At 42.4% G+C, this 13,095-nt stretch overlaps 1 protein-coding gene across 1 annotated transcript in view; it reads right to left on the bottom strand.

Moving 5' to 3' along the window:
• KATNBL1 (katanin regulatory subunit B1 like 1) overlaps window positions 1-12,463 on the bottom strand; it is a 51,463-nt gene extending 39,000 nt beyond the window's left edge. The window contains exon 1 of the mRNA XM_084631718.1: window positions 12,271-12,463. The gene's annotated coding sequence lies outside the window, so the exon portion shown is untranslated. The remainder of the gene's footprint in view (window positions 1-12,270) is intronic.
• Window positions 12,464-13,095: the final 632 nt, after the last annotated feature.

Here is a 13,095-nt window from a genome sequence, read left to right as displayed (position 1 = left end):
GATCAGTGCTTGCACGCTGCTGCCTGTTTGTCTGCAACAATCTTAATATCATGGTTTCTCTATAAGCCATGCTGCCTGGGGCTCCTCCAATTACCAAACCACAGCCATCTCCCCAAGAGAGAGCACCAAAGTACAGACAGGAAATCTATACAAGTTACTGCAGATATCTGCACTGTTCTGCCTTATGGGCCAGAGGGTGGAAGGCAGGGATATGGCACACCCAGCAGTCATTCCTAGATCTGGATTCCCACAGAACACTATCAGAGGGACCTACAGGAAGGGTGAGCCTTGTTACAGAGGTAGCATTCCTTCCCTTTGATGCCCCTACTGACATAGATTTTGGCTCCTTCAACTTGGGAAAGATACTTCCTTCTAGGCCAGTAGAGCTAGCAATGCTGAGACAAAATCCACACTGCAACAACGATGCATTCTACCACTGCAATTATGCGATCAACACATGCAAAATTTCATCTTTATCTGAGATTACATAAAAATTTGTCTAAAAGTAAACATTGTGAAAGAGGGAGAAATTAAACATACCCAGAGCGATATCTGCATGGGCCTCCGCCATGCTAGCTATGGTAGTTTCCTCCTGTGGCATTATTACTTTTTTCCTTTCTTGGCCCAAAGACCAGTGTAAACTTTTATTCATCTGTGGATCTGATGGTAATTATAACACAGAATTCAAAAATTCCACATTTGTTTTGAGAGCTCTCAGGCTCTGTCTTGATGCCACACCAGAGATGTTCTGCAACAGAATTTACTTAGTATGACTAAAAAGCCCTCTTAATGCTTTTTAAGACGCAGGGTAACATAGCTGACCATATTGTATGGTTTCAGACAATACATGCCTTGTCTACACACAAAAGTTGTACTACTTGGGTGTAGTTAAAGTGGTACTACCCGACTGCTGATGCAGTAATAATACTCATACAGGCTATGCAGGAAGGAGACTAAGCTATTCAGACATAAAGCATCTTTATACCAGCACAATTATGCCCACACTATGTGTACAACTATAACTATATCAATTAAAAAGTCACATTCCTAACAGACAGTAATACTGATACAGAAACTAACTGTACAGACTAAGACAATTTCAAATATATTAGCCTGAGTCTTAAGGAGCATTCAGGGTCTGTTTACAGTAATTAAACCCCACAGCACTGAGACTTGATCTTATCTGACAGGCTAAAAATAGCAGTACAGAAGATGTTCAGGCCTGGGCCTAAATATCTACACTGATATTTTTAGTCCCGTAGCCTGAGTTCCATAAGGGTGAATCAGTTGACCAGGGCCAGCCGCAGGTCTTCTACTGCACTGAAGACGTACCCTAAAGGAGCCTTTTTAGTCACATTAAGCCAACTCAATTGAACTATACCAAACCAACGCTTTTTGCCCGTCAGAGATTTTAACTACTACATATTTCTACATCTTTTAGTTTGACACCAATTAAACACATTCCAGCTCTAAGTATGTAGCACTAATTAAGCAAGATCCTTAGTGTCAAAGCATTGCCATTTAACTATATAAGTGTCTGTGCACTTTTCATAAGTTAGGTTAGGTTTAGCTGGAGGTTGGGGTAGATGTCACCTGCAATGGATTATATAAAATTATACTGATAAAAGCCCTGCCTTGTTAGGCAAAATGTGTATTTTTCAAGTGTGTTAGCTTAATACAATTGAAAAGCTCTATTAAATAGAAGCCAACACGTTTGAAGCAGTGCTGGCTGGCCACATTGTAACCTCGGTTCCCCTGCCATGATCCTGGCCCACCTTGGCACTGGGCCATTCCCCCAGTACAGCTTTCAGAGCCTAATGGCCCGTCTGAATACATCTGACTACCTACAGCCACAAGGGACATTCTGGCAGCCAGGAAGTTAACTGTACTTTATGTCCCCGTCCCTTGATATGCCTCCAACAGGGGCTAGCACAGAGCCAATAAACCAGGAGTTCTCAAACTGGGGGTCAGGACCCTTGAGGGGGTCGTGAGGTTATTACATGAGGTGGTCGTGAGCTGTCACTGTCCACCCCAAACCCCACTTTGCCTCCAGCATTTATAATAGTGTTAAATATAGAAAAACGTGTTTTTAATTTATATGTGGGGGGTCACACTCAGTGGCTTGCTATGTGAAAGGGGTTACTAGTACAAAAGTTTGAGAACGACTGCAATAAACCATCTTTATACCACCCAAGTATTCTCTCTTTTGCAAATCCTCAAGGAAGACATTAAGCAGCAGCAGTGTAGTGGTTCTCAGCCAGGGTTATGCAGAGGTCTTCCAGGGAGTACATCAAATTAAACTCATCTAGATATTTAACTAGTTTTACAACAGCATACATACAAAGCATTAGCGAAGTCAATACAATCTAAAATTTCATAGACAATGATTTGTTTATACTGCTCTGTATACTATACACTGAAATGTAAGTACAATAATTATATTCCAATTGATTTTAATAATTATATGGTAAAAATGTACCATATAACAGTAACAGTAACAGTGTGTTGTGATACTTTTGTATTTTTCTGTCTGATTTTGTAAGTTTTTAAGTGAGGTGAAACTTGGGGGTACACAAGACAAATAAGACTCTTGAAAGGGGTACAGTAAAGGTTGAGAGCCATTGGTGTAGTGGAGAACCAGAGCCACAGAGTTAATAAATTAACCACAATAGTGAACTTAGAAAATAGCCTATACCACAGTTTTCTGGAAAAGCCAATTCTATTCAGTGTGAAACATTACATTCCTGGCATAGAAAGTCTAAAAACAAGCTTTCTCCAACCAGCACTCAAAGCTTTTTAGTCTTCCATGTTCACCCAACTTCACATAAAAAGCTTTGTGTGCCACCAAAGAAAGCTGGCACATAGACTGAAGCTCTCTCTGCCTGGTGCACTGTTTTAAATGGAGGAGATCTTATTACTTTCCTAACTCCACAGACAGCTCTCCTCTGTCCCCACATATACATGTAACATTAAGAAAAGTATAAATGGTCACAGAAAGCTTTGTTAACTTTGAGTTAAGGTTTTTTGAGATTATTTCCTCACAACACAAACACTAAAAATCAAGAATATCTTAAGTTAAGGTAACAGTCCCGTCCCACCCAACAATCTCCAAGCATTACCCTGCTACCACTATGACACTAAATTCACACTAAATCTTTTTGGTAATGCCATCACCCTCAGCACACACATCAAGAAAGTGAAAAAGGAAAAAAATAATCCCACCATCACTTATGGTATTAAGAATGTACGTAGAAGACATTTGTGCATAAAACTTTATTAGTCTGATTTTACTAAGGTAATAAATTGACTATGTAATCTACTTTGCCTTCTTCCCCTACCTAGTGCAATATTGTATTTTAACATTATAATTGGTATTACTTTAAATGGTGTGTTCCAGGGCTGTGCACTGTAATGTTATTTTCAAACTGTTTGATGTGCACACACTGACTGCAATAGTATCACTGAATTAAAATTCAGCATTTTAAAAAGGGTATTCGGTACAATGGAGTACTGTAGACCGATATTGTATTAGATATGACTGTAGCTGTAATTCCTTGCTTTTTAGTATTTGCATTGCAAGGAAAGATATTTGAGGGATTGTAACCAGGTAAGTTCACAATGGCGGAAGATGGGGAAGGTGTATTTTTATCACATGGTAGCCAACAAAATCCTAGAAGACTAGAAATCTGTAGTTTTCATGTGTTTTAGGAAACATCTTTTTTCCTAGCAAAGACAAGGCCTAAGTTAACAAAGTTTGTTTGGGAATTCATGCTGTTGTAGGTACCTTCTCAACACACAGAAAGACAGTCACTGGTTCAAGTAGCTACACAGATCTTTTCAAACATATATTAAAAAAGTGACACTCTTAAGAACACTCAATATAGCTATGAGTACGTGTTTCCAGATTAAAAACCCTTAGGCATTTTAGATAGCAAGTAACAGATCACCTAACAAAACCAAGAGAAAATTATTAGTTATTACTTCATACTGATTGTCTCCTGTATTCTAACTGAAAGAAACCTACAGCTTGTTTTACAATATATAAAACGATATATCCAATTGGTTTATTAAAGAGAGGATAGTGGCCTTTAACATGGAATTTTAAGAGATTTTTCTTCCTCAGTCTTAGGAAATTGTAGTTAAAGGCTTCCAGTTTAAAATATTAGAAGCTTGACATATTGAAATTACAGTGATGAGAGAACATTCAATCAGCCTATCTGCAAGACTGCATATTTTGATATGATAATTTATGGGTTCAATGCACATTAATTAAAAATTATTAGTGTGAATACTTGCAGTAAGGCAGGAATTTAGGTTTAATTTTAAACATGAAGCAGAAAGAATGTCACATTTCTCCTTGGCCCTCAATGTTTACAAAAAAAGAGCAATATTAAAACTAAGATTGATTAAGTCTGCTTAAAAGAATACTTATAAGCAATTTTGTAAGCTGCCAGTTTCACTTTGTGCCTGCTTACACTATGCCAAGGCAGATGCACTTTTGTGCAGGAAAAACAAGATCATTCTCTGTTTGATCCTCCTTCAGCGGAACCCAATCTAAATCAGACAGTGTTTGTGAGCACCCTCTCATAACAAGTCAATGTGTGCAGAAAGATGGGAATGAAAGTTTAAAGGGAAGCTGTTTCAGCTTCAGGTTTTCAAAGGGCTGGTGTCAAACGGGGGGTATGCAGTACTCTTCAAGTTTCATCCCTACGCCTAACCAAATGAAAAATTACGCTCAGTAGATTGTGACTGTACATGTTCTGAGCTCCTTTATCTTAGCTTCTCCTTGGTGGGGACTGAGTATATCTGTGGCTTCTTGGGGTCTTTCTTGATTAGGAAAAAATAAGTGGTACTATTCTCCAATATGAAACCAACACATGGCACCAAAATAAGATCAACTCACAGTAAACTGCACAGATCTGTGATCCTCTCTCTCCTTTCTTATACAATGAATCAACAAATACCAACATTTAAAATCACCAGTAGGCACTGGAATTAACACCCCACTGAAACGAATGGGAGACTCCATCTCTCGAAGCTATTGTTCTGGGCTCTCTAAAGATTCTTATGGGCCTTGTCTTCAACCTGTGGGGTTCAAGTCTTGGATTGCTATCTATCAGCTCATATATGAAAATACAAACTGCTTTGTCTACACAAAGATTTAAATTAACCCATTTTTAAAAAACAACAAGAAGAAATCAGATCTCTGCTTGTTAACCTCAAAAATATGAAATTAGCTTTAAATTTCATCTGCTTTGGATTTAACTATCTTGAATAATTTTGTGTCATCTACAAATTTTGCCACTTCACTGTTCACTCATTAATGATCTGAGAAAGGAAGTACGTTGAACAACACAGATTCCCATACAGAATCTTGGGGGACCCTACTATCTACCTCTCTCCATTGTAGAAATGGACCACTTATTCCTACCCTTTGTTTCCTACATTTTAAACCAGTTACTGAGCCACAAGAGGCCCTTCCCTGTTATCCCATGTTTCCTTAAGTGGCTTTGGTGAGGAGCCTTGTCAAAGGCTTTTTGAAAATCCAAATACACTATATCAACTGAATCACCCTTACCCACATGTTTGCTGACACACTCAAAGTTTTTAAAAGATTGGTGAAGTATGGCTTCCCTTTACAAAAGCCATGTTGAATCTTCCCCAACATACCATATTCATCCCTGAGTTCAATAATTATGCTTCACTATAGATTCTACCAATTTGCCCAATACAGAAGTTACGTTCACCAGCTAGTTGCCAGATTGTCTCTGAAGCCCTTTAAAAAAAAAAATCAGCATTACATTAGCTATCATCCAGCCATCTACGACTCAGTCTTCTTTCAGAGATACTCTACATACCAGTTAATAGTTCTGCAATTTCATATTTGAGTTCCTTTAGAACTCTTGGGTGAATACCCTCTAGTCCTGGTGACTTATTACCGTTTATCAATTTGTTCTGAAACCTCTTTCTATTGATACATCAATGTGAGAAAGTAATTCAGATTTGTTGCCCAAAAGTAGCTCTGATGTGAGTATATACACCACATTCTCTGCAGCGAACACCAATGTTTAGTTTCTCTGCAGTGACCTTATTTTCCTTGAGTGCTCATTTAACACCTTGGTCATGTAACGGCCTCACTGTCTGCCTGGCATGCTTCCTGTTTCTGATGTACTTAAATATTTTTGCCATTACTTTTTGCTTCTTTAGCAAGTTGCTGCTCAAATTCTTTCTTGGCTCACCTTAGTATACTTTTACACTTTACCTGCCACAGTTTGGCTATGTCTACACTATGCAGCTTTTAGCAACAGGGCTGTGTGGCTACAGCCATGTCGTTAAAAGGTGCTCAGTATAGCCGCTGTTTGTCAGTTCTCCTGCCGCCAAAAAACTTCGACCCCCAATGAGCAGTGAGCGCTTCTGCTGACAAAGAGCAGTTCACACTGGCATCTGTCATGGGCAAAACTTGTGTCTTTCGGGGTGTATGTGTGTGTTTTTTTAAAACACCTCTGAAAGACAAAAGTTTTGTTGTTCAGCTGCCAATGTAAACATAGCCTTTGTGTTCCTTCCTATTATGCCTAGTAGATTTTGACTTCCAAATCTTAAAAGATGCCTTTTTGCTTCTAATGTCCTCCGTTACTCTGCTGTTTAGCCACAGTGGCCTTCTTTTGTTCCTCTGGTCTTTACCGGTATACATTTAGCGTGAACCTCAATTATGGTGTTTCTGCATACATTTAACCCTTATGACAGCTTCTTTTAATTTCCATCTAACAAGCATCCTCATTTTTGTGTAATGCCCCTTTTTGATGTTAAATGTTACCATAGTGTGTTTTTTTGGTATTATCCCTCTTACAAGGATGTTCAATTTAATAACATTATTATTATTATTACCAAGCAGTTCAACTATAGTTACTTCCTGGACCAGATCCTGTGCTTCACCTAGGACTAAATCAAGAACTGCCTCTCCCTTTATGGGTTCCAGGACTAGCTGCTCCAAGAAGCAGTCATTTATGGTGTCTAGAAGTTTTCTCTCTGCATGATGCCCTGAGGTGACATTTAGTTATTATTGCCCTGTCTACTTTTGTACCCTCACCTCCCTGACCATTTCACAATCACTGTCATCCTGGTCAGGGGGTCGATAGTACATTCCTATTGCTATACCCTTTATTCAAGCATGGAATTTCTATCCAGTTTGTTTCATTTACCTCATTTGGCTCTATTTTTACATATAATGCCACTCCCCCAAGTAAGGACTGCTTACTCTGTTATTCCTATATATTTTATACCCTGTTATTACTGTGTCCCGTTGATTATCCTCAGTCCACCAAGTTTCTGTGATGCTTCTTACATCAATATCCTTGTCTAATTCCAGGCATTCTAGTCTATGTAAAAGAGATGAGTGAACATCTAGCTTATGTATATAAGCACCTGGACATTGTCAGTTTTAAGTTGCTTGCGTTTGTGTGTTATATTTAAATGGGAGTCTCATCTATCTTTTCCTCACTAGCTCCTACCTGTACTTCACCAACTTTTTCCTTTTCCCTTTTACAGGTATATAGAGTTTCCCCTTTAATAATCTGACTGAACCATGTGCTCCTCTCCAGCTATTGACTTTCCCTCACCCCTTAAGATTAAAAATGCTGTAGAGGATTTTTTAAACTTATTTTGTTTTAGGTTGAGTCCATCCCTCCTGTACAGGCCACTGCTTCCCCAGTTCCAAATAAAGCCACATCCCTATACCATTGTCTCATCCACACATTGAGACCTTGCAGTTTTGCCTGTCTTACTGTCCCTGCAAGGGGAAACAGAGAATGCTACCATGGAGGTCCTGGCCTTTAATCTCTTACCTAGAGACTAAATTTGGCCTCCAGGACCTCTCTCTCATACTTCCATGTCACTGGTATCTACATGTAACAAGTCCACAGCACTACCTGTAAGACTATCTAGATGTGAGATCCACTATCTTCACACCCAGCAGGCAATCCATCATGTGGTTCTCTCGGTCATCACAAATCTAGCTATCTATAGTTCTTCTAATTGAATCCCCACCACTATTGCCCATCTCTCCCTAAAAATTGGAGTCCCTACTCCCAGAGGGATATCCTCAGTGTGAGAGGATATCATGACATCATCTGGAAAATGAGTCCCAACTATAGGATCATTTCCTTCCACTCCAGTTGATGCTCTCCGGCCCCAAGACTTTCATCCTCTTTAACAGGACAGGAGATGTTGGACAGGAGGTGGGACCACTCTGCTTTGTCCCTGAAAAATCTCTCCATTACCTCTGTCTCACTTTGCTTCTCCACTTCAGCCACCCTGGTTTCCTTTTGGGGAACCATGATTATTAAGGTCCTAAAACAGAGGTACCCCTCAAAATGCAACAGGGAAAATTGCTAATGAAGGGTTTTTTTTTGTAATTATTCACAAACATAAGGTTGGATTTTGAATGAAAAAGAAAGAAAATACTGAAATTTTGGGGTCAGAATGCTCTTTAACCTCTCCCCTCCCTCCAAAGTGGATGATAATACACACACACTGATTCTGATATTGAAATATAAAGATAAAGAATTGCTAAATGGTGTGATTAAGAGCTCTCTTAGTTACACTTTAATAATGTACTATTATGGATAGTGAATGCATTTAAAATGAGGTAACACTTAAGCCAAAGTTTTGCTGGCATAAGTGTTGTTTTGCCAATTTTCCTTTTAAATAGAATTTCTGATTTGTTTAAAATGATGTTACTGCTGACAGGAAAAATATAATGCTGTTCTAGATGATTTTACGTATAAAATAAACAAACCTATATGACAAGAAGCTCCCTTTACTGGGAAAATCCAGGAGCAGGGTGATGCAGAAACAGAATGACAAACAGTGACAGTTGTGTAAACTGAAGCTTGCACTTTGTTTTAGGTAACCCATACAATACACAACACTTAACATGCTTAATGCTGACTGAAGAAAGGTTTATACATTTCCTCATTACATATTTATTAAGACCCAAGTGAACAAGGCCCACACTGGAGAAACACCAGACCAGAAACTGAAAGAATGGGTCTCAAGGACCAGGCTAAAGATCAGAGGTGGCAATGACCGATCAAGAAATACAGAACTTCCCAGTGGCCCAGAATGTAGTAACTTGGGCCTCCTGCCAATTCTGTCTTATCCGTTTATCACCTGGCATAAATATACATTCAGAGAGTATAAGTGACAATTGTCGTCTGAAATAGTGAAAATGAAGGTGAAAACTGATTAAGGCTAAACTGGGTAGACTTGAGACTCAGTTTCCCACCTTACACTTTCAATATTCCAGTGCATGTATTCGGTATCCGAGGGCCATGAATGTCTTGCACCGCATGCTCATATATACCTCCTGCCCACAAGACAGATCAGTGTAATAAACTGAGTAGTCTGCACCCTGCTGCTGGTCTTTTGCCTGCATCTTTACTCATGGGGCTTTTTTATTTAGCCTAAGTTTAGGGTATATTTTCTTTTTTCTGTCAGTTACTTTGCTGCGGACTTAGTGTCTTTCTATTTCTTAAATCCCTTGGACTCCTCCCCATGTAGCCAAACTCTCCTTACCTTGGCAGCTCACTGCATTACTATGCGCCCTCACTTTGTCAGGGGCTCTCTCTACTTGAAAAGGAGCTCTTGCAGGAGCCCTCTAAATTTATACCTGTGGCTCAGCCACACATCCATGCCACCTCCTACTAATTATTTGGGTCCTGACCTCTACAAGGCATCCCTTTGATCAACAAGTGATTTACACAGTTGCCACAGTCCCTAGCATTTCCAAAGTCACCAGTGCAGCCTCTCTGACCAAGTTTGGAAGTCAGGATTTAGATCTGGATAGATCTTTATATTTTAGGCAAAAATTTTAGAATGCTTAGCCTATAAAATGCTACGCCCCTACAAACAAGATTTTAAACTAAGACAAGGTCTTGGTGGCTACAAGGTACCGTTCAGTGCATTATTAGCAAAAGAGTAGACAGAGACTTTTAACACATTATTTTTAAACTAATTAAATGCCATGTTGATAGCTTGTCTCCATTACAACAGGGTTTGTAATCGTCTCATTTCAGCTGTAACACAGACAAGACAACTAGGTAAAAACAAACAAACACATAGATGCACCATGTCTCACTGGCCCTCCTGCAAGCATGATTATTATAACTACAATTCTCGAATCATAGAATATCAGGGTTGGAAGGGACCTCAGGAGGTCATCTAGTCCAACCCCTTGCTCAAAGTAGGACCAACCCCAACTACATCATCCCAGCCAGGGCTCTATCAAACGTGACCTTAAAAACCTCTAAGGAAGGAGATTCCACCACCTCCCTAGGTAACCCATTCCAGTGCTTCACCACCCTCCTAGTGAAAAAGTTTTTCTTAATACCCACCCTAAACCTCCCCCCACTACAACTTGAGACCATTACTCCTCGTTCGGTCATCTGATACCACTGAGAACAGTCTAGATCAGTGGTTCCCAAACTTGTTCCGCCGCTTGTGCGGGGAAAGCCCCTGGTGGGCCGTGCCGGTTTATTTACCTGCTGCGTCCGCAGATTTGGCTGATCGCAGCTTCCAGTGGCCATGGTTCGCTGCTCCAGGCCAATGGAATCTGCTGGAAGTAGCGCGGGCCGAGGGACGTACTGGTCACTGCTTCCAACAGCTCCCATTGGCCTGGAGCAGTGAACCGCAGCCACTGGGAGCCGTGATGGGTTGAACCTGCGGACACGGTAGGTAAACAAACTAGTGCGGTCCACCAGGGGCTTTCCCTGCACAAGTGGCGGAACAAGTTTGGGAACCACTGGTCTAGATACATCCTCTTTGGAACCCCCCTTCAGGTAATTGAAAGCAGCTATCAAATCCCCCCTTTCTTCTCTTATATTCTCAAATATAAGTTTAGGAATGCAAACTAATGCTCATTTTAATAATTCAATAAAATTCTTTGTAGAACCTATCCATAACATGTAAGACTATATATCAATGTTTTTTAGACCTAAGATAGTGCTATCTTGAATGGAATAGTTTTGATACTGTCTTTTATTTATTCCTTCTAACAAAGAAGACTAGCAAATTACAAATTCCCTTTGAAATCACATTTAATTTTCTACGGAACACCCAGCATAGCTATCACGTTCTCTGTTTAAGGCAGGGAGTTCAGGAGGAATGGAAGGAGGGGAGTGGTAGGGAAAAGGGAAATTCATCTATAACCAAGAATGTAACTATTTTTAAATGCATATAGATTTAAGCCAGTCCTAAAAAAAAGAGTAGCATACATCACAGTGAAAAAATTATTTTTGGAAAATAATTTTTTTCTGAAGTGCTAAAAATGTTAACAGACATTACAAATTAAATCGTTTCTTTGTATTTTATCTAAGCTTGTTCAGATAGCAGTAATTAAACCTAAATATACTGAGTGACTCCAGCACAACAGTCATGTATTTTCCTCAGAAAACCAAAACTCCTTTTAGCAAAGCAATGCACTGTTCCGCCACAAACAGTCTGTAGGTATCTGAAGAGTTTCCTTCTTTTTCCCCAGGAATAAAACATCAGTTCCACCCACTGAACAAAGTAAAGACCAGCAAACCTCAGGATATGCTTTTCAGCCGTACTGGTGTCTCGTTTTAAATTGGAGCTTGTATCATCATCCTGTTAGGAAACGCAGATCTACCCAACCTTGCTCATTTGGAAGTACAATTATTTGAAGACATTCTGCCAGGTAAAATGAAGGGGCTGATCATCTACTTAATGGCACGGGTAACGTCTCCTTCCAAGGGGCAGCCAATGCGCATGAAAGGCACAGCACGGGCGAGGAGAGGAAGGTGGCAAGGTCGCGCACCGGGCGGGTAGGAAAAGAGAGGCGCAGGGCTGCTGTCAGGGGCTAGCCCACGCCCTGGGAAAGGCCGAGCTGCGAGGCCTGTGACAACATGCCTGGAAGTGTCACGAGAGAGGAGCGCACCCCTCCCCCCGCCAGCAGCAACACCTGTCCCGGAAGGGATACGGCTGGAGAGACGGTCCCTGTCAGCCTCTCCCGCCATGGCTCTCACCTGGCACCAGCCAGGGTCTAACACATGACGGACAACCCCGCCGCAGAGGCGCCAGCACCTCCGCCCCAGGCCGATCCATGCCGGGACCCTGACTGAGCTGCGGGCCGGGACTCCCCGCTGTGGAGCGGGGCGTCCGCGCTGCCCGGCAGAGGGAGCGGTCCCGGGCTCAGCCCCCAGGCAGGAAGGGCCGTGACCAAGAGCGGTCCCGAGACCCCGGCTGCCCACTCACCCGCTGCTCATGGTACCGCTCCGCCCGGGCTACGCCGAGCCGAGGAGGCGGCGCTGATCCAGGGCAGTCCTAGCGCCGGGGCCCACTCCCCAGAGCCTGCGCCATTCAAACGGCGGCGCGCTGCATGCCGGGCCGGAGAGAGCCGGGGCGGGCCACCGAGGCCTGCCTCCTCCCAGCCGGCGGCCTTCGCACCGCGCAACGAAACCGCCTCCCCTGGTGGCGACCGGGGGAACTGGCCGCTCACGTCACTCGGCAGCCTCAACCTCTTCCTTGCGCACCAGTGCTCTCGTGTAAACCCGCCTCGCTGCCCAGGGCAGCCCGCAGACAAAGCAACATCCCTGCCTCGCTCCAGCCCCCTATTGGTCTCGTCCACCCCGCGATTTTACTTCTCCATTGTCACCAGCCTCTAACTAACCCGTCCCACCACCGCTCCACAGCTCTCCCTCAGTCCCCCTTCTTCCCTCGCCCTGCAAGGTTTACCAGTTGCCCCCTTCAGCGCCCCCGCTCCAACTCTCCCGGCTCTCACTGCTACCCCAACCACGTCTGCCCCTCAGAGTCAGGGCCCCATCATCCCATTACCTCCCCATCTCTTCCCCGTCCCCTGCCTCACCATCCCACAACATACCTTACACTGTCTCACCACCCCCTGAACTAGTGTCCCTCACAGAGTTTCAGTGCCAACCCCCTTCAGCATCACTAGCCTCACAAGCCTCTCAGTCTCACTGCCCCCCAAACCCACCTCCAGGGAGTTTTCCTGCCCCCACAACCCAGCCTCAGCCCCGCCGCTTCCACAGTTCTGTCAGGCCACCTCCCTGTCCCACAACT

The sequence above is a fragment of the Lepidochelys olivacea genome, assembly GCF_965140295.1.
Source record: "Lepidochelys olivacea isolate rLepOli2 genome assembly, chromosome: 6".
NCBI lineage: Eukaryota > Metazoa > Chordata > Testudines > Cheloniidae > Lepidochelys > Lepidochelys olivacea.
This window is presented reverse-complemented; position numbering and strand designations above follow the sequence as displayed.